Source organism: Rissa tridactyla, chromosome 6 (genome assembly GCF_028500815.1).
Source record: "Rissa tridactyla isolate bRisTri1 chromosome 6, bRisTri1.patW.cur.20221130, whole genome shotgun sequence".
In the NCBI taxonomy this organism is placed as follows: Eukaryota; Metazoa; Chordata; class Aves; order Charadriiformes; family Laridae; genus Rissa; species Rissa tridactyla.
The window spans coordinates 59023308-59051206 of record NC_071471.1 but is presented as its reverse complement, the minus strand read 5'-3'; the positions used below and the strand labels follow the sequence as shown (position 1 = coordinate 59051206).

Genomic DNA, 27899 nt, shown 5'->3' with positions numbered 1-27899 from the left:
TTCAAAGTGACAGTGTCTGATCGACAAAAAGAAAAGCTAAGATGAGATATAATAGTGGCTCTAAAGATCCCTGAGCTGTGCATCATTCACAGTGTATTCTATAACTCTTAAAGTGCTTTCTGCCACAGGAATAATAATAATATCATCACCCTTCCAATCTGCTTTGATATCCTTAGTTGCCAGTTTCCCGAGCTGCCATTGAAAGCCAGCAGCTTAAAAAGTAACATGTATTCAAAGGGTTCACCACATACAAGTGGCATTTTGAAGTATAAATACAACAGATAACAATATGCTTTCTCAGCTATCAGGAGGTAAGCAACGTTGTCTCACATTCTTCTTCGCTAGTCTCAAAACTGACACTGATCCCCATCCATGGAAGATAACCAAAATAGTTCAACTTTGCTTAGACCCCTTTATAGGCAATAATGTCTGCATGTTTTAAGAGTCAGATTATTAGACTAGCAAGCATTCAAACTATTCCAACCCAGACTTACTCATGGTTAAAGAATGAAAATATCCTGAACAAATTAGACGAGGGAGGAAAACTTATCAACTACTGATATAAACATTGCATCAGGTCAAGTCAATTCACTTTGGTAAGTTTTTCACATCTGCTTTCCCAGGGACCCAACATAAGCAGTTAAAAACAAATTCTTGGTGAATGCTGTCTGTCGAAAGTTAAATTCTTTTGCTATTCCCAGCTTGTGATCATTTAAAAGGAATTTTCCAAAGCAGGGTCTAATATTAGACTCAAAATGAAGTTTCCATTCCACTTAGGCGATATTCTCACCAAAGTAACTACTGCATAATCTGATTGTCTTGGAGCTACTCGTTTAGATGCAGATGGACATACTTTAAATACCAACTCCACAGCACTGCTGAGTCTTATCTTAAGGAGACCTTATTCTACAGTGAACTAATAGAAAGATGATTTGTGATTTTAAAGGATCAACATTCATATTGTACTGACAATCTTTCACTGTGCCAGGTTTTATTTCTTTGCATTCTTTGCAAGACTTCCAGCTCTTTTTACTGCTCAATGAACAGTAAAAAAAGGTGATAATAAAAAGATGAAAGATCTAAGTACCATTATGACTGCTGATCCCCTATATTACTCCAATTATGTCCTTTCAATATAATGATGTTCAGGAAGAACTGTGGCACAAAAATTGCCACACGGACAAACCCAAATATTGCAATTTATTTCCCAGTGCCTGCTCAGATACTGGTATATTTGCTTTCAAGTCAAAAAGCACAACTCCTTCAAGAACTATTTCTATCACAGACCAAAGGAGTTCATTCGCATATGCTCATTCAGATGCTAATTCCCAAGGATCACCCTTCTCACATATTAGTAAGTGCGAAGAGTGGTCAGATCTATACAAGTGAGTAGATTAAATTAAAAAAAACCCAACAAACAATGCTATCAACTGGGTGTTTCAGCTATGATCAGAATCACCAAGTTACAGCCACCTTCTCCACTTCTGTATTGCCTATGAAGAAGCTGAACTAAATGATAACATTTTACATTTTGAAAAGGACAGTCTTTCTAACAGGGGAGTCCTGGACGCAACTACAGGCCATGGGAGAGGTTTATGGATTTGCGGACCTGAGGGGCTGTAATACCATGGAAAGTCGTGCACGAGTTTCAGCCACAAAGCCAGTTACGTGCCCTTACCATTGGAGTGGTCCCCACCAAGAATTTAGGATCACTAAAATACATTACGCTCTCCCCATTTTCGTAGCCGCAGCACTCTGATCTGACCACCAGTACCTAATGTGAGAGAAGTGACCAAAATCCGTACCAGCTACTGCTCTTTTACGCAAAGTGAGCTGATAAGGAATTACCTACGGATGGGTATCGGACATTTTGCACTTTCTACGATGAAAAAGGCAGCTAGAAACATTTTTTTCTGGCTCTACCACAGTCTCTGATTATTAGGTTATTTTATTTATCACCCAAAGTACCGAGACGATTGAAATTTGTCATAGTTTCAAATGTCATTGGACTTTTTGGTGGGTAGCAGCAAGGTTCAACTCTACCTTCATTGTTAAAACTACACGTTGCAGAGAGTTTATCTGTTGAAAACAGATAAATTTTCAAACACAGGCTGACACTAACCTTTGTTCCCTTTAGAATGTCAAATTTTCCTGTTCCTGACTTTCACGAACCCATCACTTTGTGGGGGTCAGATGAATTTAGGCCAACCTAATTGGGCTGCCTCTAAAAGGCTGCCTTTTGCTCCCAAAGTCTTCTTCCTTTGCATTGGCTCCAATGCTCATGCAGTCACTTGATGAGACAGACCAGATCCGAAAATTACATTTCTCGGGTCTTTGTAAATTAATTTTGATCCAGATCCAATAATTTCACAGAAATCATCAGACGGTGGAACAAGTGCCAGTGCTGGTGATGGAGGGGGCACAAAGATGCCCTCCCGGGCTGGCTGCCCTCTCCGACTGCTGCACAGGTGACTGCCTGCAAAATACCCTCCACGTATGGAAGCAATTAAGGCAGAAAAAGCTAAAGAAAAACCCAGAGGAGTGCAAAGACTTCTTTATACATCGTAAAAAAGCACAACACAGCATGTGCCCAACTTTAGAAGTGGCCTGTGAGTAAAATAATGACTCCTCAGAGTGTTTTAAATAGAAATTGGCTACAGCTTTATTCAAAGACTTTATCAGGCCACTGGTATTTGCCATACCGTTTTATTCAACTGAGAAAGAGAGCTTTTAACTGTATTTTCCACTGCTAAGGACATACAACACATATAAAACAAGAAGCTGAATAAAGTAAACGTCCAGGTAAGGAAACCTGGATTGTCTATATTATTCCCAGGGCTTTGAGAGCAGAACACAAATTAAACAGAGCAAGCGTGCATGGAAAATATATAAATAATTTTCTATACCTCACTGATTTGCTGGCCGCAGTCTCCAACCGCACCACATCTATGACATTAATCTTTCTTTAATCACTTGGTTTAAGTGTTGATACAATGAGATTTAGCAAGCGGGCAGCTCTGCAGCACTGCCAGATCTGAGGATAAAGGCAGGAATCACCCAGATGTCGTGTAATCAGCAGCACCAGGAGAGAACCGTGGGCAGCGCCCTGGCCCACGACTCCTCTGCGCCCACAGGCAGGCAGCATTTGCTTTCTGCCTCAGCTTCCCCCATCTACAGCAACGGTCGGTAACATCAGCCAGAGCCTACGGAACTACGTGTGCACAGCTTCAGGGACAAGTTGTGACAAATGCTAATCTCTCAGCTACAACTAAAGGACCAAAGAGTTTTGTTAAAAGCAAATCCTGTCTCATCCCATTGCTCAAAATCTTGCTGCTCGGCTTGGATTTCGCTCTGTACCGCAACTTCTGATTCATTTATTAAGCTAATTAAGAAGCATGAAGATGCTTGGTGAAATCCACGAGTCAGTGAACCCAGAATGAGCTCAAGAGAGTCCCTGTGATTGACTGACCATGCAGAACAGCACTGGAAGAAACGACTGAAATACCGATTCTCTTACAATACTTTGAGCATTCCTTGGGGAAAAAAAAAAATATTCACCCTTTGATCCTGAGGCATTTATACATTTAGAGCAACGACATTTATAAAACAGAAGATTTCTGTTAAGTCATTTTGTGGTAAAACTAGAATCAGGCTAGTCCATTTTTGTTAAAACCAGTAATCTGAGTCCATTTACTGTTGGTGAGTGCCCAGGAACATTAAGCTATAAACTGTTTAATATGCCTACAGTGAGACAGAGGAAAATCCCAGGAGGCGTTTAGCTGCCCTTGAATTTGCTAACTAACGATCTATGCTTCTGAAAAATCTCCCAGTTTATTCTTATGTGACTGGTTTGTTTTTGACTGATTTCTACAAAGGTAAAAACAATGTGGCCTGTCAGTGAGATTCCCAGGTTCAACAATACATTAGCAAAACAATCAATTTTAAAATGTGCTGTATAATTTAATCATTAAAAACAATTCCCTCTAGAATAGCATTGGCTTGCAAGCAATTATACCTAAGTAACAAGCGTTTTCCAAAATTTCTTTTCTGCAGCACAGGTCAAGGACATTAAATCTCTCTTCTATTAGCAGAAATTTGCATTCCTACTGTTTGCTTTTGTATTTTGATTATTTTCAATGAGGAAATCAGATTGCTGCTTTCTCCCCCACCACGGTGCCTTTGGGTTCTCAACACAACACCCTTCACAGAATCAAGAGCAACTCAAAACTTCTGCACGAACATAATCTAGATTTAGACTAGGCTTTTTAGATGCTGCTCTTTTCAGCAGCAAAACACACAATTTTTTAATATATATTTGGGAAGGGAACCCAATAACTAATATTCATTTAATACAGCCACATGAAGCTCATCCAGAACCTCAAGGAAATGAGTGAAAGTATCAGTGCAACCACAAGGAATACGGTGATTCTTCGCCTTTAAACCAGAGAGCTCACAGTCTCGTACAAACATTAACTAGAAACCACATCAGCCTTCACAGGAAAATAAAAAAGGAGAGCTTTAAATAGATTCTTTGTGTTAAAGCCCATTTTAGTGGGAGGACACCAAAAAAAGGAAAAATTAAGGAGAGTTTCAGAATGACTTCCTGACAGTGAATTGTATTTGTAAGGAATACTTTCCCAAGGGAAATGGCAGAAGCTCAGTTACTTGCAACTTTGAAAACTCGACTGGATGAAGCTCCTAGAAAGGACTCAATAATTCTCCACTGCCCCGTGGCAGAGGGAATAGAAGCAATGAGCTAACATTTTCCATCTCCAGCAGCCTATCGCTTGGTGTACGCGCTCCAACTCAACTGCTACTGCCTACCCTTCAATCCGTTCTAGTCAGACCTTGGTGAAAAGCACACTGCCAAACTTAATTTACTTTGCTGCTGCTTCTAAGAGTGCGAGCGTAGCTCTAGAAAGCTGCTACCTGCCGCAGTTTACATGCAACTGAACTGAACCTGGCAACAAACTTGGATCAGACGGTGAGAAGTCACCATAGGTCCATGAGTAAGAGAAATCAGCTGGGAACCAGAAACAACTTGAGAGTAGAGAAGAAGGTCATTTCAACTCAGAGCTCTGCTATCAAAGTGGAAATCTTCGGGAAGAATCAGGAGAAGCAGGCACATTTAGGGCAAACTATTACCAGGTGTAGGCAGGCAGCAAGAGTGAAACTAAAGAGCAGAGAGAAAAAGTTTCAGAAAGTCCTTGAACATGGACAGTGTGCGTGCCAATGCTTCCCAGTCATGCAGTCCTGGTAGGGAATTTGGGCTAGATATGGCTGGGACTGACAATAACCAAGGTCCATGGGGGTGTAAAATGCACATCACTAGCTGGGCTGCTCTCAGAGTTGGCCAGAACATCTGATTTCAGCCTGGTAAATGGACAAACAAAAGCTGCTTCCCAAAACTGGAAGCTAATGCCCTAGAGAAGTATCTGCTGGATCCAAAGTAGGAGATGAAGAGATGGAAAACGTAACACTTGAGAGAGAAAACTCTCCAGAAAGCACAGTGGTTTTTGACACCCCTCTGAGGGTCTAGCCTGAGTACAAGGTTGTGGTATCAGGACAGCAGTGGCTTGAGATGAGAAACAGACTGGAAGTTTAAAAAACAGATCAAGGAAGCACTTCAGGGAGTGCAGCAAACTAAAGCTGAGAGAAAAGGTGGCAACAATGAGAAGAGAAAATATTGAGTCTGGAGAAAGACCTATCACTATTCGGGCTAATGCACAACAACAAGTTCACATAAAATTTAAGGCAAGCAAACAGAATACTGAAGTCATTCTTGGTCATGGCTCAAGTCTTCCATACTGGATTCAAAAGATACTGGAGTGTGACTTACACTGATGTGATTTCCCCTCTGCCTCCACTTCCCAAGGCAACTAATGACCTCTTGGAAAGAAGTGTAAGAAACGCATCTCCTCACTGACTCGCACCTCCACAGCATGGTCAACAAGGATTTTTTTCCTTAGTGTTCAAGGACCCTAAAAAGGAGCCATGCTAATTTTATTACTTCCCTGTTTGTTCAAGATTGTCCCCACTGATTTCAGCATTCCTTCAGGGATGAAGAGCCAGCACCAGCCAGCAAAAATGCAGCCAGCAGAGGGAGCGCAAAACCTTGGGTTTGCTAAACTGAAAGCTCCAGGTCCTCCCCAGACCTCAAGTCCAGCAGCGAGCAGATGGGAGAGCAGAGGTCCCAGATTCTGGCATCGGTGGAGTCTGGGTGCTGGCCTGCCGCTGAATCCGGGCAGATCTCCTTTGAGAGATGTACACTTCAGCCTGGGACTCCACAGCAAGGACCAACAACCACCACGGCCTGTTCAGTGTCTCCTCCTGTAGCTTTGCAGTGCTGCACGTGACTCGTGACCACCCCACCTACCTCCCTCTCCCTTACCCTCAGGAGAACAATTTCTTGAGCCCTTCATAAGGGCACAGGAGAGAAACTGTCACCTCGTTAGTCTCCTCCATCACTCCACCTGTCCAAAAGGCTGCTTCCGCTAACCAACAGTTAATCCACTGAATAAAAACAAGAACATCAAGAGATGTTTATGAGCAAGAAAAACAGAAGTCGACCCAAAACAACAATGAACTCGAATGACTTTGATGCTCAGGTAACCAAAACCTGACAGCAAAAAAAACCTGACACCGACAGCAACAACAGCCTTGTTCTGTATCGTTGCAGCCAAAAATCCCACCGATCTAATCCCCCCTCTAATCCTGCCTCCCTCAATTCCTAGAACAAACTGAATTTAATTTGTGGAGCTTCTAGATTTTGGCATCTGCACCATGAGATTTTAAACCCGACAATGGTACGGTACTAGAAGGCACAAGAGAGACACATTTGGACATTAGGAGGAGGTTACCTGAGGCCAGCGTGCTCATGTAAGGACCTAAACCACCCCGAGAGCAAAGCCCATGAGCTAAAAAGGAGGAGCAGCATCTTGGGACTGTGGGTCATGAAGGGAACTGGGGGCTGGATATAGTCTCTCTCTCTTTTTTTTTTTTTTTTTTTTTTTTTTTATTACCGTCATCAACTCCTGTAGTTTACTTTTAGCTCACTATTTAGGACATAAATTTAAAAGGGCTCTTGTGTTACCAACATCTTAGATCATTAATATTCCACTTTAATGACCTGTTTTATTCAGGCCATTTATATCACGTGCAGTTTGCAATTCTAGTAGATCAAAACCCCAGCTGGTCGATGGCATCATCAGCTTTTTCAAGCTCAGCACAAGGCTTTCCAATTTATATTGTGGCAGGAGGCATGGGAAGCTTAACAAAAAGCTGCCCTGTTAACTTTCTAAATTGGTGACGGCATCCTTCACCCAGCAGCATTTATACAACTCCAGAACCACCTACATGCGTGCGCTTTCACAGCGGGCAAAGCTGGGCGATAAACCCACCTGTGAAGATGACCGGTGCCAGTGACCTTGACTTTGCACGGGCACAGGATCGGGGCCACGTGAGCACTCGAGCTCTGATCCTGCACCTTCATTTCTCCAAAACATAACACAGGGTGCACCGATGGATACACCAGTGAGTGCACCGATGCCCGCACCATGCGGGGAGACCAACTTCCAATCACTTCAGCAGAAAACGAAGGACATCACAGCAATTTGAAGGCACAAGAAACACAACCTATGTCTCCCACTGGCTTGTTGTTTGGGTCGGGTCCCACGAGGTGTAACGACACAAGATTGGCTGCCACAGAACCATCTCTCACACTGTCAGCAAATTCAGTGGGAAAGGGGCTGTTGCCTTCCATCCTCTGGCTGGAAAGTGACCTCTTTTAAAGGCTAAAGGTATGGCATGTCTAAATGTAGAGAAGCATCAAGATGGACCCAAAGCCACAGATCAGAGAACCTCAGCTGGAGCGATCATTTCCAACCTTCTCAAGCCATCAGCAGCACCTTCACTTTGCTTTGGTGCAATTTAAGCTCATGGCACAGAGCAGAGCACCCCAACTCCTGGGCCCGTGCCTCTTCGTCGAAAACACGTACAGATCAACAGTTACGGATGCGAGGGGGGGAGGCAGAAATAACCGTTTAAACCATCCAAAGACATGCTGAAACTGTCTGACACAACAGCAGACAGGAGAGCATCTGTGATTTCAGAACTGGGCGTCGCAGATACCTAACTGCCTGCAAACTGCAGGTTTTTTGCAAAATACCAACACGATAATGTATAGGAGAGAAAACCCCCGTGATTTTGCATTTTGCTAAGGATTTAAGTAGATTTTATCTTGATGATGTGTTACTTTAAAAGCCTATCATGCAAAGAGGCCAAAAGAATTAGTTCAAATGCTGACTCAGCAACTCCAGGGAAAGGAAAGATTACAGTAAACTGCCTTGTCTGAAAGAGTGACAATACTGATATTTGAATGCATTCTTAGTATTACTGAAGAACAAATGCAGAATGACTTGCTTTGTCCCTCTGAGGTTTCAGTTACTTGTATATGTACGATTTTCAAGTGAACTAGTAATACAACATTATCTTTCCACCCACACAAGATTCATTTTCTCGAAAATAGCATTACATGCTCGGATTTTAGAAATGAAGACTGTAAAGATCAACCTGTGTGGCAATTACACTATGAATATTTTTAATTACTGACTTCATAAAGCAACTTTTTAAAGTTTCCATTTGTGAACAACCATCTAATTAGTGTTTCTTTGGGCCACCCTGCCTATCTCTCTGTTGGGCTGAGTTTGCCCAGAGCTCTTGAAGGAGGAAGGAAACCTCTCACATAAGACAGCAAAGCCTGGCTCCTTCAGCGACAGCCACTGGAGAGAACAGGAGATAAGGTGAAGAGGTGGCCTTGCCCCTTGAGCAACAGGACACTGGAGATAAAACGAAGAGGAGAAAAGGAGTCTAAAGCAGGAGATTGTATGTTTGTGAAGCTGCCACCACTGGTTTTGCTGTGATGAAGAGTTCCTTTACTGCAGAAGACCAAGGTTCATCAGGGTCTATCCAGATTGTGAAGAAAATCAATTCGAACTGCAACGACAGTCTATAGTGAGCAACCAACAGCAGCTGCCTTTCATAGGTCTACTTTTCTATTCTTTTAAGCAACTCCTTGATTTATTCCAGGTGAACCTGTCCCCAGATTTTACTAAAATACTTTGCTACAATATTTATCACAATTTTCCTAACCCAATGACAGAGACAATAAGCACTGGCATTTGAGGAAGCAAGACGACTATAAAAAGAATTAGTGGAATTCAGACCAAAATTATTTCAAAGGCAGCGCATAAATCAGGGTAGCTCCACGGCTTTCCAGCTGCTGGGTGTGGATGACAGAGGATGACACGTGACACACCTATGTTACAATATTATTCAAATTCTTCTTGTCAAATATTTACCATACAGTGAAGCGATATGATATTTTAGCGACATAACAGGAATTCTGCCAGGATGGTATGTCTTTCATGATCTGCCTGTTTACTTCAGGGAAGGTGTAGTGGAGTCAATCCTGTTTATTCGGGAATTCTGCAGAATTCTCTCTCATTACTTTTAGCCCCATCCAAAATGAATCTGAACATATTTGCTCCCAAATGACCCAAGTACTTCGCTTTAATACCACTGACTTCTGGGACTTTGTTTATTTTGACAATTTTACTCCAGAAGAAGCTTTGTGGCATAGCTTCTCATAAGGCTTTTGATCTAAACAGAATACTTTTTCATTCAGTCTCCTCTGGCAAGGGACAGATTTCTATCATCTCTTTAAAACTGTTCACCTTGTTTCTAAATGTGTGCGTCAGAGCTTCTCTATGATTTTACGTAAGCCTAGGCTCCCATGGAGCCTTTGGAAATACTTGGAAATACATGGAAAGCCATGGAAATACTTTTCCATTAACACCATGTAATAGCATTGCATCAAGGCATCTCAGGACAGCAAGAGTTCCCAAAGGTCCATTTGAAGAATCTGCTCTGTACGGCTACGATCCACTGACATGATGTACCCGGCTTCTTCTGCAACACTCTGATGAGAGCTACGGTAAAGCACAACTCCACTAGATAGGGAAACAACCTCAATTACTATGGTTGAACCCACTGGCACAGGTGAAATTAGCCTCCCTGGTGAGGGCGGGGGGTGAATTAAAACTCAAGCAACCCATCCAGCTTTGCCCACGATAAGAGCGCCTCGGACAGTGCACGATACCAGCATCCCTGCATCCCTAAAACCCTCTGACCATGGAAACAGGCTCGGAGCAATGGTGTCCTATTGTCGTGACTTCTGCCTTGTGTTTGTTTATTTTTAGCTAGGATTAGGCTGAATTCTTCTACATCCCAGTAAACACTGAAGTAAACCAGCTCTAACTTCTGCTAGAAAAGACATGGGCAACTAGGTCACGCAACATACATATGCACGCTTCACTGTTATTTTCCGTGACTGCTTGTAAATCCAAACATTCAGGGCATGCCCATACAAAAACATCAACACGAACCCCAAGCAGAAAACCAGCCCGCTAGGCTCTCAGGACTTGCCCTTAAATCTATACTATAAACAACAGTATTTATCTAGCATATTAACAACAGCAGAACGGATGCGTGTCGCTGTATGTGGTTCACAGGAGAATATCCAAGGACAGGGGCATGAGAGAGTTTGGAAAAGCCAAAGATTCACAGCTCTGTGTGTGTGTGTGTGTATATATATATCTGTACACACATATATACATACATACATATATATATATATGGGTTTTGCTGTTTTGTTTTTGTTTTTTTTTTTTAAAAACAGATGCGTCTAACATTTCCTGTCTTTCCCCCCTGCAATACCCTTACTTTGCCCTCTTGATCTCCTACTGCAATAGCAACACATCCGTGCCTTTCCCCCCAGACCCTTTCCTGGGGCCCGCAATGGTCTTGGGCTTCTTCCTGCATCTTCTGCCTGTTCAGGAAAGGTCCCTTCTCAAATGCAGCTACTGGCCAAGTGACGCTGCCTTCACCGACCAGGTCAGGGCTGAGCTCTCATCTCTACCTCAGAGGGAGCAACAGGAAAAATTTCCTCTCACCCACACACCACGTTTTCATGAAACTTTCAGAAACGTGGTATTTCTGACTTTTCTAACTCAATGACTTTCAAAGCTATGGAGGACTAGGTCACCTAAGGAAAAAACAAAGAGTAAACTGAAAAAAACCCAAACAAACAAGCCTCCGAAACCAACAAAACAAAACAAAAAACCCACCAGGCAAAAACCCCAAATCCCTCTCGAGCAACCTCCCCCACAGCAGTAGCAGTGCACACCCTAAGCCAGCCCCCCAAATGGCAGGACAGAATAAACTTCAAAATATTGTGAAAATTTCCACTTGCAGGAAAGAAGCTGCCATTTCTTCACAAAAAAAGGAAAGAAAAAAACAAAACACGAATTTGCTAGAAAGCCGTGAATAAAATTGATTATAACCCCCCCTACGTTATACTGTGCACAATGTATTTACTTGAGACAGCATGTATTTCCAAGGAGAGCTCAAATACATGCTTAGTCTAAATAAGATGGGCTACGTATGATCTACTGCTCTGCATCTTTACACGCACCAGGTTTAATACACGCGAAGGTCCCCGTCCTTCCAGGCCGTGCAGAAGCCGGGAGTCCGGCTCCGCACACGGCATCCCTGTCCTTACAAGGGTTAGACAAACAGACCAGCAAACCCTGGCGAAAAGGAAATGCATTTTGAGTTCACAGTGGGGCTATCACTTGGCTATTTCTGTAGCGCCTGCATCTAAAAAAAGATCCAGTTCACACAAGTAGCTATTTTACCTTACTGTCCCACAAGATCTAAATGCATTTTTTCCGATTACACTTTCCCACCATAAAATACACGACAAAATGTGACAAATATTTTTAAATATTCCTATGAAAGCATTTTGCTTATATATAGAAACATGAGTATATATGGAAACATACAAAACTCTGTGTTTATATATAGATGTCTCCTCACTGTATAACTAATATTAGTTCATGGAACTGAAGTCACACACGACAAAAAAATGAATTAGAGTTCCAGTGAGCTTTGCCATAAAGTAGACAAAGCAGAAAAAAAAACCCATGGATTTATGGTAATCTCTGTATGAAATGCTGAATGGTAAATTCCCTTGAGAACTTCTCTGACACAAGAAATACACAACAAAATAAACAAACTAGGAGACGAGTCCAAGAGGCTCACTGAAGAAACATCTAGTCCACATCTTTTTTTTTTTCTCCTCCAATCCAGCAAAATCTCTGTCATGAACCAACAGTGAGGCACAAAGAGGTCTTCTTGAGGTCCAAAGCCCAACTCCTGGGGAACAAAAGCCCATGAGCTTCACTAAGGTCCTGGGCATTTAAAGCTCTGTTAGAGCAAACGTTTCAAATGACTACCACAACTGCTACCCTTGCCAGAGTGCTCCACACTATAATGCCCCTTCTATATAAAATAAATATACTTTGATAGTTACATGAAGGTGATAAAAGTTCTTCATAAGACTTATTTGCACAAGTCTGAGGGGTTTGGATTTTACTCTCTAATTACTTCTCTGTGGTTTGGTGTCCCAAACACCACATTTCTTGCATTTAACCAAAAGATAAATGTAAAATTGACTAATATCTTTCAGTGTTTAAGCTGTACAGAATCCTGGTTTTCATGAAAAGGAGAGTTTTCAGCAATAAAGGCCAGGAACTTCCACAGCAGTTTCACAACAATTACCATCAATAGAAAGAACCCTTGGATGACCTGGACAATAAGTAGCTCAAGGTTTTTTTCTAAAATGCAATAGAGCTACTGAAATAATGACATACCCAGCCCTGGATCTCAGGGTTACAACTTTGCGTAACATGCTGGAATCAACCAGAAAAAGCGACCAAGAGAGGGGTCTGAAAGGGGACAGGTTGGAGTAAGCGCCGTCCATACAGCTTAGTGGAGAGCTTCACGCAATAGCTTTGTAGAGCAGGAGTGGCAGATGGCTTTCCAGAAATGAAGATGAATTACTCTCAGGAATGGAATTTGCCTCCTCTCAATCTTTAGAGGCTGGTGGCATCTCACTTGCTTACTTCCACAGCAGCTGGATTCCCTTCTTATGCAAAAGCTGTCTTGTCTCCTGCCCTCTAACACCTGTTGCATCAAATACCCAAAAAAGCCAACGTGACTGAGGATGAATAAATGCCCTTGCACAATTGAAGCAGTGAAATCTCAGAGGTTCCTCACAAAAATCTTACAGATCTCTGTCCCACTTCACAATATCACCACCTTCTTGCTGGCCAAAAATTAACAACTATATAATAGGTTCAGCTGCACGGTACAAGGGAAGTCTAGAACAAGACTAGATCACAGTGTGGTGACCACAAGACTAGTTCTAGTTCTAGATCCTGGGACCAGGAACTTCAAACCTACCCAGCTTCAAAGGAACACCAAGTTCTTTTACGACCACAAGTGATCAGGAGCTCAGATCTATTATTCATTGACATGATGACATGTCTGGCAGAACAACAGCTCTTGGCAGGACAGCAAAATATTTATGCAGTGTAACAACTCAAAGGAAATGATCTGCCAAATTGACTGCAACAATAGCCTTCAACCTTTTTCAATTTGTGGGCTGGTAAAAACACTCAGTGGGAGTGCAGAACTCTGTACAGCTGAGCTCTCTACTGACAAGAGGCTTATTGTTTTTAAGATACCTTTTACTGAGACGTCAGAAATAGTCCTTGGATGCAAGCTAAAAAAAATCACCAGACCACATTATTTTCTGGAAGTTTTTCATCCAGATATTAAGCAATCTTCCTTACCGTATACCATACACCAAGACTGCAATCAAATTGTTACAGGTCCCTGCAAAATATACTCTTCCCAGTGACATTAGCAAGAGCTCACATGACAAATATGACCACATGAAGTGGTCAAATGACAGAACACAAAAGCAGCGGAGCCCCCAGGGCAGGGAGGGCACAGAGCAGCGTATCACTGAGCAGATCGCCCCGGGCTCCTCTGGGCAGAAAGCGAGAAGAGAAACAACCCTGGGAGGGACCCCGAGCGCTGAATCCCACGCGGGTGTATTTCTAAGGAAAGCTGAAATTAGTGGTTGGCAGCAGTGGTTTTTTTAAAGGCGGCATTTAGAGACTTATCAACAGAAACAAAATACAGGGAAGGGGGAAGAAGAGGAAACTCAGGAACTCTGGGAACTGCAAACGAGATTCATGTTATTTCCACTGTGGTAGCACTTAAATCATTGCTCAAACCACCATCTCTGCCCTAGCTCATTAGACTACCTAGTAATTTGCCTGCCCCTGTACAGCAATCCACAGTGGGAGCCACAGCAACGTGGGGATAAGAGAGGCCAGTGTACCCCAGCCCCACTGCGGGCAAGGCAGGAGGAGGCAGAAGGACTGGGGAGATGATGGCAGGGACAGTATGACTGTCTCAAGCACCGATGTGTTTCACCAGACATACCTTTTTAGTAGATAGACATACCGGCAAGTTGGCCTGGTGGTCTGGCCATTGCGAAATGGCTGTTTCCTGCAGGTGTCACAACAGAGGTGATGCGAGGGGAACGCTTGGCAGATAACGCTAGGAAAGGTTTTATGGGCAAAGGGAGCAGCGCGAAAGAGCTCATGGCAGAAAGTGCAGCCGAGGTCGACACAACTCTAGATGTGCAGGGGTGAGACATTTAAAAGGATACCAGAACAAACAGGAAGCTCTTGCCCACCCTGCATCTCACCTGCGATGGCGACACCGCAGTTCCCACCCTCAGTCGCGTGCCTGAAACTCCTCACTGCATTTGAGGCAGCATCGCCCTCTCTCCTCACGCTTCCCACTTTAACGCCTTGCTATGAAACACTCTTCCGAAAAATCCAAACTGAACACAGCTCCTTCGCCCCTTGCAGCAGGTCTGAGGTGAGAGCAGAGAGCACAAAGTTGAAATCCTTAATCGAGAGCAACCATTCATCTGCAAGCAAATAAACCAATTCTTTTGTCGAAGATGAAGGAAGCAGATGTGTTTTCCAAACACCAGGGCTAGTGAAACTTCATTAGTGGAGGAGGTTTGATAGTAGATGGTAGTGCTTCTGGAACAAGGTTAAAAAATGGCATGGGAAAACACAGACAGCAAGAAAGTAGCTTGAGAAAGAGGTTTCACTGAACTGACAGGAGAAAAAGACATCTTAGAGCAGCCTAATGTTCTCAAAGGAGAGAGGGAATATCTTCAAGCGTATAAAGGATTACAAAATTGTGACCAGAATGAAAATGTGCAAACCTAAGGTAGAAAAAATAGCATGAATACAAGTGAAATGATCAGAAGTGCTAATATAGGCGTGCAAGTTACACCAGAGGACGAGCATAGAAAGCACTAAGAAGGAAGGTAAGAACATGCTAAGACAAGAAGGTACAACTGCTGTGGCAGTTATTTGTTGAAGCAAATAAGATACTCCAGAAACACGAGGGGGGTTTGTGCACAGAAATCCCAGTCATACAAGCGAGTTGCCCAGGGGGTTACGCCAAGCTGTTCATGAGAAAGTCTCCTGAACCCTGTGAACAATGAAAGCAGCCCTTTTTCCATCCATCTCTCCCAGAGTATTTAAAGATTTGAATTTTCCCATATCATTTTTGGTTCGTCTCTCTCTTCCTATAAATAGAGGAGCAGCAGTGCATCCATCTCTTCTTCATCTTTTTTGGTGGTCTAACTTTGCACGCATGCTGGAATGTTTTTCTAGTAAACGATAAGCGATGGGAAACAAGTCAAAGACAAAGGATGAGAGACCTTGAGCTCAGACAAGTAGGAGAGATGGGAGCCTTCTCGTCTTTCCCAAGAGGCAGGTATCTTTTCTCTGGACCAAAGGGTTTTGTTTTGGAAACAAACTTATCTATTTCTGTCACTTCCTTTAGACATGCCGTCTTCGTGAGGCTGATAGTAAGACTGACTACAGTGTCTGAGAATGACAATTTGGCCCCCAAAAGAAAGCATTTCTAACCAAAATATGAAACCCGAAGGAAACACACCCCTGCTGCTAAGCACACGTCTCAGTGGACTAACGCTGTGATCTGTGCTCTGCTCCCAGAGCCTTTACTTTAATCCAAAGTCCAATAATCGAGTTAGCGCTTTCTGAGGAGAGCTAAAGCCCCCGGGGTTTCTGCCGAGCGGGTGGGCGGTGGAGAGGCTGAGCTGGACAGCCGGGGGTCGGGCTGCCATGGGAAAACAAGTGTGGTGTGGGCAGCCGGACAGCTGAGCGAGGAGCTGCAGGAACCCCTGTAGCTCTACCCTGACCCACAGGGCGTCAACCACACCACTGGATGTTCCTAAGAAAAACAAAAACATGAACAGAAGAGGAAGGGCGAGCCATGGCAAAGGGAGAACACACCAAGACCAGGCAGTTTGGGCTTGGAAGGTGCTTTGTAAGTCAACGATGTCCACTTCTGTACTGAGATGCTTCAGCACAACACGAAGGCAGCATAGGTCTCTCAAGCTGCAGCCCCGAGGTACAACTACAGCGATGAACCGGACGAGCCAGTCGCACTAATACAGCAATGTCTCTGATAGATGGGGAAGGAGCTGGGGAGAGTGGCAGGGTTGGGGGGAAGCTAATGAATTCCAGAAGACCATGGTCTTCCATCCCTACTTAAAAATAGGAACTTCGGTCAGGGGGGTGAGACAGAGAGAGTGAAACCTCAGCAGTTGGATGCAGATTCTGAAACCACAAGAGGTCAGAGTTAATTGACGGTTGGTCATTCAGAGGTCCTGGGACAGCTTCAGAATCAACAATGGGCTATAAAGTCTTGTCAAAGTCAGGCTCCTATCTCCCATCTGAAAGACATAACAATATCCCTGAAAACAGCAGCCCTGACCAGCATCCTTCCTAGGCTTACCTGCTCAACACTTCCCTTGGGGGAAATGAGCACATTGCCAACTAGCAGCAGGGTCGGGCAGAGCCTGGTCGCAGGAGCTGCAAGAGGAAACAGCTTTCAAAGTACGCAGCAGTGGGCAGGTTCTTGTGGAGCTGGCAGGGCCACTGACTCTGGGATAGCCTAATCCACTAACAGGTAAATCCCCTCCACAAAACATTCCTTCCTGCCTGAAAGGACTTATTTGGCAACCAAAGCCCCCTGCTTTAGAGTAAGAGCTGGAGAGGAATGTGACCTGTGGCTCCCGGTGGGAGAAGGCGCACATAGAGTACCAGGCTGAAAGCTGCCCAAGCCTCAGCACGTGGGGCTCTCCTGCGAACTGTCCTGACTCAACGTACCAGATCATTGCTTGGCAGGTGGGACTCCAGGCACTGAGATTTGGTGCTTGCTGTGCTCTTTATGTACAGGGACTACATGACCTTTGAAGATCCCTTCCAACCCAAACTATTCTATGATTCTATGTTGAAGATATCCCTGCTCATTGCAGGGGGATTAGACTAGATGACCTTTAAAGATCCCTTCCAACCCAAACTATTCTGTGATTCTACGATAAGGGACTATCCCTCCAGACAGATGAATCTGCATGAAAGAAGAATTCTGTTTGATGGTTTGGCAAACCCTATCCCAAGTATAAGGGTTTGGCCTGCTAACTCTGATGAGGACAATGCAGAAGGGAACTCAGTGGCCTAAAATGAAAGGCAAGTGAGAGACTTCTGCTTTGGACCCTGCTTCAACATGTTCCTAGACATTGCTCATACATGGAGTGCAAGCCTGTGCCAGGTCTTCAAGCAAAGAGAGAGAGGGCATTACAACTGTGTTATTACAAGCTGGCCAGCCCTGGGATTCTCCTACCTTATCAACCCCCCTGCTCAGCTTTTACTCTATGAAATACAAGTCCTGTCTAACATCACTAGGTTAGCAAACCAAGCAACTCATATTTCACTAATTGAGATTACCAAGCAAAAGGAACAGATCCTCTCTCTTATCCCCATTAGAGTAACCAAAGTTTGGCATGTATACTAAAAGCAGGCAAAATAGAAAATGCTAGAAAATCCTACCTGAACAAGTAATTTTTATCAGGCAGTTTACCCCAAATGATGCAGAAAGACGACTCTTGTTTTTTAACTTTTCCAACATTTCTTTGCAGTTTTCTAACTAGAGAAGGTTTTGAATGCAGGGATATGATACACTGCACTGTAGCCACGCTGCTGTCCTTGAATGGAGACATCTTAATCGCTGACCAGTTACAGATTCACAGCGGTAAAGAGACTGCGGTCTGGTGTGGCATGTGCCCTGCACGTTCATTCATCCATCACCCCGGCTTGTACCAGCACGGGCATCAACTCAAAGGCAGGAGCACGCAGATCCGTCTCGCAAGAGATGTTGGTCAGTCAGGGTGGTTTTGTTTCCATGGAGTGGATGGAACAGCCCCTTACCAATGCAAATGTGTGGTTAAGAGTAGCCACTGGACTTGCTGCAGCTTCTCAAGTGTGCAGAGATAAGCTTTGTTATCAGACCTAAGTCAGTATAAGGTTCAACTGTTTCCCTAAAAGAATCTTTGCTCACCCAATTCCACATTTCATTTGTTAGTAGGTGGCAACAAGCTTTTCCCCACCCCAATAAATGACATTTCTCAAGTGTTGAAAAACCAAGGCAAAAGAAGTTTTAGGGTCCATTTTGGGCTCTAATTACATTCAAGAGCTGATGAGAAACCTACTATGGCTCACTTGTCCCTAACATGATTGTACACACAGCTCCTGTCTTGTCCTCCCCGCTCTGGGGAATTGGAGCTGCGTATGAATTTCCTTTCCTTATAATCCTTTGTTGGAAATGATCAGTACTGCTTGTCACAAGCCTGTCATGTGGGGAAAAACAAGGCACAGAGGACGTGCAAACTCCCCTTCCCAACAACAGTGGTACTCACTGAAGAAGGGTGAGGGGAGACAAGGGCAAAGGGGGCTGTACTTGAGGGTTTGCAGGTCACTTCTTCACTTCTACTGTCATTAACAGCCAGGCTAAAAACTGCAGAGCTCCTCAGGGTAAAGAACACATCTAAAATGATAAAAAAATCATGTTGGATTAAGGGGAAAGGAGAGGAGACAGAAATTAAACGAAGGAGAGAAAGATCAAATGAACAAAACCAGGAGCTCTAGCTCCTCTTCTCCAAAAATAACACATCCTCCAGGTAAATTGAGGCAGCAGAAGAAAGCCTCGACTCTGCGCGGCAGCGACAGCACAGTAGATCAACCAACGCAAACACTGACACAGTCCCTTTAGGAGAATTAGAGAGTAACAGAGATTTTAAGGAAGAGTAGGTGTGCGGGTAAATTTGCTTTTCCGAATTCCGATCCCCTCATAGCTTCTCATCGGCAGTTTTCTATTTCCGCTACGAAGGGCTCTAGCGCAATTATGCTCAGTTACTGAAAGCCTCTTTACTCTAATCCTCTTCTTAGCCTCAGAAAGTAACAGCATCAACTGATACCTGTGAGCTGAGCCTCCTCCACGGGAAACACTCTAGAGCTCATGGCAGAGAAAAACAACCTCAGGACGTTCCCCATCTACGCCAGCTCCCCTGTTCACCTTACCAGTGCTAAGTACCAGATCTTCTGAGTCAAACGAAATTTTCAAGGCCAGAATCCATAATTTGGGTATTTTAAAGAAGCAAGCTCCAAGCAGAAAACAGATGGGAAATCTCAACTTGCCATGAGGACACATACTGCTTTGTCTTTTTTTTTTTTTTTAATATATTTTAAACTATTTTAAAAATGAAGTTATTTGCCATGAGGTTGGTGGGAAGGGGATGCTGAAGAGGGGGCACTGTGCTGTTTGTTACTTTTGGCATGGATGTTGAAACCAGGCCCTAACACGCATAATTATGGGGTATACTGAACTCTTCCTTGATGAGTTTTCATCAACCACGAAGATAAAGGCAAACTTAAAAGAGAAGCATAAACAATTCTGATTCAAGCAATGAAACTGAGAGAGACAAGCAAAAGTTATAAGCATCTTGGAAGTCCTTTTGAGAGGTATTAGACCTATTGAATGACTGTAGTTTTCCCTTTAATTTGGAGAGCTGCAGGGTTTTAAGTCTAGCTGTTTAACCCCTGCAATGCATAGTGACCTTTTTATTTTCCATTGCTCTTGCAGTTTTCCAGCAGTTTGAGCTCATTGGGCTAATTACCTCAACATGGAGCCGCAAATGGAAAATGTTGCCGGTAAGTTGTTCCATTCACAGCCATTAAGTCTTGCACCGCTTGCGTCAAGGTGCACTACCTGTTTTCCCCATCTCCTTAGGCGGTGAGGCTTCAGACCTCTGGGCCATTCTACTACCAGCTCCGAGAAGTAGTCAGTGACCTTCCAGCCAGAGGACTCCACCCCATGCACAGCGTCCGCATGTGCACCTTCCCTTTGCAGCCTGTCCTGTGCCCATACTTGGGTGAGGGACACTGTGCCACAAGGCACAGGAGACCACGCTCCCTGGCCCACTGGGGAATCTCACCATGGAGGAACGGCCTTCACTCCAAACCTGAGATGTCACTGAGTTTCCATCATAAACCTAAGCTGACCCTTTCCTGACCCTGTCTTTCAAAAAGCACTAATTTATGAAACATTCCATCGACAGGGAAATTGGTAGGTCTGACTTGGTAAAGGAGAAGAAAAACCCCTTTCCCATGCAGATCCCAAGTTAACTTGAAAGCTGGCTTTCAAAAAACAGGGTACATATACTCAAATATCTAATTGTGGATTTGGACTCAACTTTGTGAGATTTGTCATTAAAACACATAATCACTGATGTTTTAAACTAGTATTTCTAAGCCCTTTTTTAACTAAGATGGAAAACAGAATGCCATGGCACGTCTTGCCTACCACCGACTGCTCAATACCAAGATTTCACTAAGGGGCAGTTTTGAGTTAACGGTATTACACATACCCTTGCCAGAGCAGTAGCTTTTGGATAATCTCAAGTGGCAAAACAATAGCTAGAAAATTATTTTTATTTTATTTTCCTGGAAGCTGACAGTCTTCCTCTTTCTCCTGAAGAAACTGAATTCAAAAGCAGACTTCTGTCAACAAAAAGAGCCCTCCGTTCCCACCCCAAGAGTTCCCACCTAATGTTTAGTCACCTTTACTTAGAAGGTAGAGGATTTCCCCCAACTGCTTCTGCTTCTCCTTCCACAGGAGTTTTCTGATGTCCACATGAACTCAGTCCTTCAGAACACGACTCTGAGCAAGGGTTGACACTCCTACACAAGGTGCAAAACTCCTCCCTTGGAAGCATCCACTATCGGAGACCTGGGGAGAGCTGAAAGGGAAGAGCAGGCGTCCAGAGCTATCACCCTCAGCTGGTCCTGCAGAGGTCTGGAGAAACAAATGCTCAATTACCTCACAGGGTCCAGGGGAAAGTCCTTAAGAGCTCTGAAAGGAACTTGCCTGAAGCCACCTCCAATTCTGCAGGAACGTCAGGCACAAGGACATCTTATTTAATGTAAACAAAACGTGCCAGCTCAGTGCAGGTCCAGGGGACAGAGGGCAGGAGACAAGCAAGGGGGAAGGATTGCCTTCGTGAACACATCAAACATTAGAGAGCCGGGAAACCTGGAGTCCAGACAGCACCTGTCCAGGTACTTATCTCTGTCCTCAGCATGAGAAAGGCTGTTTTACTACTCGGAGCAATTGCATTTAATCAGCAGCCACACAACCTGAAATGCCTTGCTTCTAACTGTAGACCACAGAGACTACCCTGAAGCCTCCTCTATGGTGATGCACTGTACACAAATGAAGATGACAAATCCCCCGTAAGACGAAGATTACAAAGGAAACATTAATTTCACAGCCTCTTGCTAGGAGCTCTATCTCTCAAAGTGATGAGGGCATTTAATGCACTGCTTAGCACACTGGGACCAAAAGAACTCTTTAAATGGTGGTAGACTCAAAGCTAGCATGTCTTGATATCAACACTTCACATGCCCTGAGCAGGAGGTTGCAGGACTTGCCTGAAACGCAAGAGACAAATCTGTGAGATATGGGTAATATGAGACATGTGTTTTCAGAACCTCATATGCAAAGACAATAAACTGGAAAAGAAAGAAAGGTGGCATCTGGGCAAATGAAAAATTTGGGCATCTTGTCTGGAAAGTACTGTCTTAACCTTCCTACATATCTATATATTTAAAGGGAAAGGGGAAGTGAAGTTCTTTAGATGGTTGTTCTCAAAAGAGAAACTCTGTATGTCACCTGTGGTTGCAAAACAATTTTTATTGTGGTTTTTTTTTATTTTTTTTATTAATTTTTTTATTGTGTTGCAGATGATCTCAGCTTACATTCCTCTTTATTTAGCATCTTTTATATTTGTCCCAGCAGCACTGGTGGAAACCTTCTTCCCTGGGTTATTATACTCCTCAAATACCTACAAACAGCTCTTAGATGCCCACTCAGCATGGACCCGCAAGGTGAATTGAAGCAACGCGTGGGCTGTGTTCAGGCTCAGCTATAAGAGCGATGCCACAGTCAGTACCTCCAGCGCTGCGTGGCTGCTTGGGGGACATGAAGCCCATGCCCCTGTTCGCCAGTCTGTGCCTAGCACATACACGGGTTTCCCATGGGAGTTACATGCTTTTGCTAACTTCACACTGGAACCCAGGCAGAGAAGTTAAATCTTTGCTACGCCAGCATTTCACTTAAATCATCTACGCAAATAATCTGTTAGCGAAACTACAAGTACTTCGGCCTTTTGGCCTCATTTATCAACTCTTCAGCTCCTGACCTCTTTTTGTTTTAGTTCAGGTTGGCTGCTGGGCTTTCACACACAGGGTGTCCTGGGGCCGATAAGCAGCACTGAGCCTAACGAGCGCTGCTTGAGGGCAAGAGTGTGGTTTATTCCCACTAAAATCCAAGCATGGATGTAATACAATGGCTGAGCGGGGAGCAGCGGGACATACTCTTTACCATCCATATACCTACACAGTCACTCCAGTTTATGCCTTTCTGTGCTTCTTTGACTACTTCCCTACAGATGGCACTGTACCACTATCCAAAATACCCCTTCAGGAAAAAACAAGCTTAAAACAACTTAGATTCATGCTGAGCCACCAAAGAAGAGCTAAGTGACCAGCAAGGTTCCTGCATTGCTATCCAGAAGGCTTTCTGAGTAAGGACAGCAGCATCAAACAGTGAGAGAGCACAAGGCTTTGTACATCCAACCTTCTCTACTGTAGACCAGGATGGGATCTAGTAGGAAGATGGGTCCTAATACATACAAATCCTTGTTTCACGTTTCCCTAAAGTATCCGGTCCCTACCACTGTTGAAGATGTGATGCTGGGTTGGACAGACCTCGGGTATGACCTTGTCTGGCAATTCCTATGGGAGGCAACTGAGAAACCTCACAAGACGCCAGTGTGCGTGTCCAAAGATTTACAATCGGGGCTGCAATGTCAGTAATTGGATGAATGCAATAAAATCTGCAGATTCCTTTTCCTCAGCCATGTGTGGTATTTCTATTACTTTCTCTGCGACTGTTTTACATCCAATAAAAACACACTGAATAGAAAATACAGTAGTAGAAGTTACCCTTTGCTCTTGGTAAGAAGAATAATTCATTGGTTTGACACTTCCCAAGGCATGCGTGAAGGGGAAAAGCGCTCAGCTCAAACAGGCTCATAATTATTAGTAGCAAATTCAATCTATGTTGCATTTCACCAGCTGCTTCTTAATTTCATTGCCTCTCAGCTGCACAGATTTACAGGATGAGCATTTCATCATAGCATCCCATAACTACTGAAATCTTTTTGCTTTTGATGCACTGTTCTCATTAGTGAAGGGTGAAACTTTGTCCTTAGATGCCATACAGAATTTCTGCAACTTTCCAAACAGAATAATTACGGCCAGGGCTTTTAAGTGTTGAGCTTGAGACCTTTAAAGGAAAATGAATGTCAGGAAGTACTAGAAGGACACATAGAGATATCTCTACCTAACTGAATATCAGAGCATCACAGGCACTTAAATACTCCTGCTGTTAGTATTGCTCTCAGTATCTGCATAAAAAGCAGCAGTTCCCTGAACGGTACCAGTCTAGGCTGTGTAACAGGTTATTATGAAGTAGGAATAAGAATGTTATCTACTGAAACTACGGAAGAAAATGAGGATAAACATGAGATTGGTATGTGGTTAGGATTAACAAGAAAGGCTTAAAAATCTCAATCAGGACTTCAGTTTCAACCACCAGGAAAGAAGATCTCTATCAGCATTATGTCTGCAACATCAGCACTGGCTAAACTTCTGATCCTGTAGTCGGGAGTAAAATGAGGGGAAAAACGCCCACCCCACCTCCACAGCTTTAAGATTACCCTTAATCAGAAATAACCCTGCTCTGTTTTAGAAATCCAAAGACATCACAACCTAGCACAATATAAAACTAGATTTACATGCACAGGTATCCTGGTAGTAACATCACAGCCTACCACTGCTTTCAAGAGGCTTTAGCAACACAGGTCAGTGGCCATATAGCCACTGCACTTAATTAAGCAATACTGCACTTACCTTATGAAATACAAAAATCCATTCAAATTAAATTCCCAAAAGATGTTGTAATAGAACACTTTGCAGCACCTGGCTATCTTGCCTGGTTCTGTCTCATCACCTTCAGTTTGCCTAAATTTCATCCCAGTTCTTACAGACCAACAGAACTGGGATATAATGTGGGTTTATGCCTATACAGTAATCTCATTCACCCCATTTAAAAACAACAACAATAAACCACTAAAAAAACAAACCAAAAACCCAACCAAACAAAACCAGGTAAAGGCTTTAAACTAAAAGAGGTTAGACTCAGACTGGATATAAGGAAGAAAGTTTTTACGATGAGGGTGATGAAACACTGGCCCAGGTTGCCCAGAGACGTGGTAGATGCCCCATCCCTGGAAACATTCAAGGTCAGGTTGGATGGGGCTCTGAGCAACTTGATCTAGTTGAAGATGTCCCCCCTCATTGCAGGGGGGGTGGACTAGATGATCTTTGGAGGTCCTTTTCAACCCAAACCATTCTATGAAAAAAGAAAACCCCCAAAGAAACCCAAACCAAAACAAACGCACACAAAACAAAACGCCAAAACATTCTATTGATCTTAGTTATATATCCTTTTCATATAAAGGAATACACCTTACCACCTGAAAGGGAATTTAGCCCTTTTTCAGAGCACTACATAGATACTACAACTTTCCTCTCATAATACGAGCCATTCCAGAATTACTAGACCTAATGAAACATGATTTTGAAAAATCAGGCATGTTTCCCCCTTCCCTCACCTACTTGCCTCTTGTATTTTCTATCTCACAGTCTCCCTCTGCTCCCTTTAAGTACCTTCCGATCTATGTTCCCCATCAGTATCTTCAGGTTCTTCATAAATCCTCCAAAGTTGGGCACGGAACAGCACATGCCACGGCTGGCTCAGAAATGTGGGCGCTGATCTGACAGCCAGTAAGATGAGCAGAACAAAGTGAAGAGATGCAAGATAAACGTGACGGTGCTGCCTTCACTCCAGGTGAACGTGAGGTTCGGGGGTTTGTCTGTCGTGTCTCCCCCCCGCCCCCCCCCACCTTTGTCACCTCAAGCTTCCCAGAACTTGTAGGAATGTTAGGTTTTGAAGACCTTTTTTCATCTGTCAAATTTGATAGAGAGTTTCAAAAGTTTTTGGACAGAAGGTGATAAAGGATGAGACAGAAGGGGATGTGAACAGCAGAGTGCCTTTTTTTCAGGAAATCAGACTAAATGCTCTGATAAATAAAGAAATCAGGTATATTCAAAGCCTATGAAAACAAAAAAGCAACATTTTTTTTTCAGACAACGAACACTTCTATTGTGAAACCCCCAGCCACACTGCTCTCTAAGAGCAAAGCTTTATGGATGCTTATCTATCCAGACAGAATATCCAGTAACATCAGACAGCAGAACCCAATACTTCAGATTTGTATTTATCACCTATTATTGTGTTCAGCATAGTGAAAGGCGCAGGTAATTGTACCTCTACCTTTTACTAGGCTCTTGCACCCATCTCAGAGGGGTTTTAAGTGGTAATTACAGACGGCAGGCTATTCACCCAAGCAGGACCCTGAGCCTCAGCTAAAAATACAAGGTTGCTCCTACCTAGGAACTTGTGAGCAAGTAATAAAAGAGAAGGAAGAGAGAGTATTTCCCAGCTCCTCCTTGGTAGGAGTGATAGGACCTTACCCTCTTCCTTCAGTCTGCTGTTATCCACTGCTTTTGATCGGTCTTCCTTTTCCAATACAGCTAAATTCAGTGTTGGTCAATAGCTGCTTTTCAGTCAAAATCATAATGCCCGAACCAAATGCCCACCAGGGAATACTAAACGAGCCTTGTCTTCCTAAGTGTTTAATCACAATTGTCACAAGCGAATAAGCAGCCAAGCATAGCTCTAATGAGGTTGTGTTTGTCTGGGAGGTTTAACTGGGTATGCAGCTCACCCCTTAAGTAAAAGGAATTAATTTCCCACTTCCCATTTTCTAAGGTGATAAGGCTGTTCTAAAGACTGATTTATTTACAATTTGTATCTTACCTTCTCACATTGTAGCAGGACTAGAAAGGCTACTGCGTGGCATTCACTACAGACAAATTGTTTTATAACCTCTTTTATAAGCGCCATCAAGCACCATCTTGCCGTGTTCTTGTTCCCGTGACTGACCGGCACACCATTCCAGACCTGACTGCTGCAAGGGTGAAGGAACCTTCCCCCCCACTTCCAGTAGATAAACATCCATAGTCACTTTACACCAACCTGTTCCTGTTCTAGTCTTGCCCTTTACCTCACGTGGCTCTTCCCCATTTCTGATGTTTATCCTTCTGATTCATTACAGAGAACAAATACATCCAGTCTCAGCCTTTGTTTAGCTGGACTAAATAAGGCAAGCTTTTAGAGTTCCTTTAGATCAGGTCATCTCTCCATCCCCACAATCACACTGGTAATCCAACAGAGACAGGTAGGATCACCGGCTGCAGCTCTCTGCGAGAGGCGTAGTTCACAGATGGACAATGCAGCCCTGGCGTGACGGAGCTGGGTAGCACTCTGGGCTCCCCCACCGCATCCTGAAAGTTGCTTCTCAGGAACTGTCAAATCCTAAATCTAAGTTATCTCCGTTTATGCCAAAAAATCACAGCTCTCTCTAATGGAAAGCACGCTGTCTTGGCACTGAGTGAGTAGGGTATGACCTCCATGCAATTAAGGACCAAGTGCAGAACTGGATAAAGCTTGTTTCTTGAATAAAATCTTGGGAAGATACCAAACATGCAGACCAGCTTATTCCACAGGAAGGGTACACTTTCTCTATGCGCTTGTCAGCGTCTATACACTGACCACAGTCTAAGTATGTGCCCTCCTACACCCAGTTGCAGTTGGCACTGGGATTTACTGAACAGCAGCATCACCCCAGGTTTAAGCCTAAACTCTTCTGAGAAACTAAGCTGCTTCCAAGATTTCTCCAAGTACGTACTGTGTTGCAACCCTAATTCCCTCTCACCAGAAACCATACCTACCTTTCTAGTAACTTCAGAGTTCAACTTGCTCAGTTCCGGTACATCACTGCACTCAGATCTCACATTTAGTTGGTTTCTGATTGCTCTGCTGCGGCCAGGTGAAACGGGAATGGCACAGACTGGAGTGTGCTATTATTCCTGCATCTCATACCTGCATGGTGATAGCTAGCTCCGAGCCCATCACCAGGTCATTCTAGATCTTTCCTCAATGAAAGTTCCACAGTTTATGCTTCACTACCACAAAGTCCTTCTGCACCTCTGTCAGATCCTGGTTGTTACTGCTTTTGATCAGAGTAATATCATCAGCTAAGAAAATCAGGAAACTTCACTAATAACTCTCTTCATTGAGAAAACTGATCATTTCAGTTTTACCTATGATTCTTAAACTAGTTACTTAGCCATATGAGGATTCCCTTTTATTCTGCCGCTGCTTACTACTAGTAATTTGTTGCTTGTGAGATGACACTTCCCTTCATAAAAGCTCCGTGAAGC

At 43.6% G+C, this 27899-nt stretch overlaps 1 protein-coding gene across 1 annotated transcript in view; it reads right to left on the bottom strand.

The window, feature by feature from the left end:
• CNNM2 (cyclin and CBS domain divalent metal cation transport mediator 2) overlaps positions 1 to 27899 on the bottom strand; it is a 120945-nt gene that overhangs the window by 25459 nt on the left and 67587 nt on the right. The gene's annotated exons all lie outside the window — the stretch shown is intronic.